Source organism: Physeter macrocephalus, chromosome 16 (genome assembly GCF_002837175.3).
Source record: "Physeter macrocephalus isolate SW-GA chromosome 16, ASM283717v5, whole genome shotgun sequence".
NCBI lineage: Eukaryota > Metazoa > Chordata > Mammalia > Artiodactyla > Physeteridae > Physeter > Physeter macrocephalus.
The window spans coordinates 3,425,109-3,426,053 of record NC_041229.1 but is presented as its reverse complement, the minus strand read 5'-3'; positions in this window follow the sequence as shown (position 1 = coordinate 3,426,053).

Here is a 945-nt window from a genome sequence, read left to right as displayed (position 1 = left end):
TTTGAGTTAGACGTGTCAGAGAACTTCCTGATCTGAAGGGCACCAAAGGGAGACAGTAGAGTTGTCTCCTCTGCTGTCACTCTTGCTCTTTTACTCCGCCCAGTCCCTTCTCTCTTTGGAGTATTTTCCCCCTCTTTCCTCTTGCGTTTCACTTATTGATTTTAGCTGGAGCCAGGAGAGAGCTCGTTACCACGGCCTTGTTCCTGAGGGGGGACCTGACATGGAGATGCTGTATCCTGTGTGCTGGGAGGGGAGTGATGACAACCTCATGTTAAATTTATGTGTTCTCATTTTTGTTGAGGATGACTATTTCTGTACATTTTATTTCACCCTTTAAACATTTATGTTCCTGTGTTAGGATTAACTAAGTGTAGTAAAATGAAGTGTTTGCAAAGGTAAAAATACCCTGACTTCTCTGGAGTCTTTGTACTTCGCCTTCTTTTTACTATTGTCAGTTCGCATTTCTCTTTGTTCTTTTCTCCTGTTTGTCACCTTTCTTTATTTTTCCCTTTTGCTCCTCGGGGCCAGTCTTTTTGGTCCCCACGCCAGCAAAATGTCTGCCGATGCCGGATGCTTTCAAGACAACAGGGGGGATGTAAATTGATACAGCTGCTATGGAGAACAGTAGGCAGGTTCCTTAAAAAACTAAAAATAGAACTACCATGCAGCCCAGCAATCCCACTACTGGGCGTATACCCTGAGAAAACCATAATTCAAAAAGAGTCATGGACCACAATGTTCATTGCAGCTGTATTTACATTAGCCAGGACATGGAAGCAACCTAAGTGTCCATTGACAGATGAATGGATAAAGAAGATGTGGCACATATATACAATGGAATATTACTCAGCCATAAAAAGGAATAAAAAATTGAGTTATTTGTAGTGTGGTGGATGGTCCTAGAGTCTGTCATACAGTGTGAAGTAAGTCAGAAAGAGAAAAACA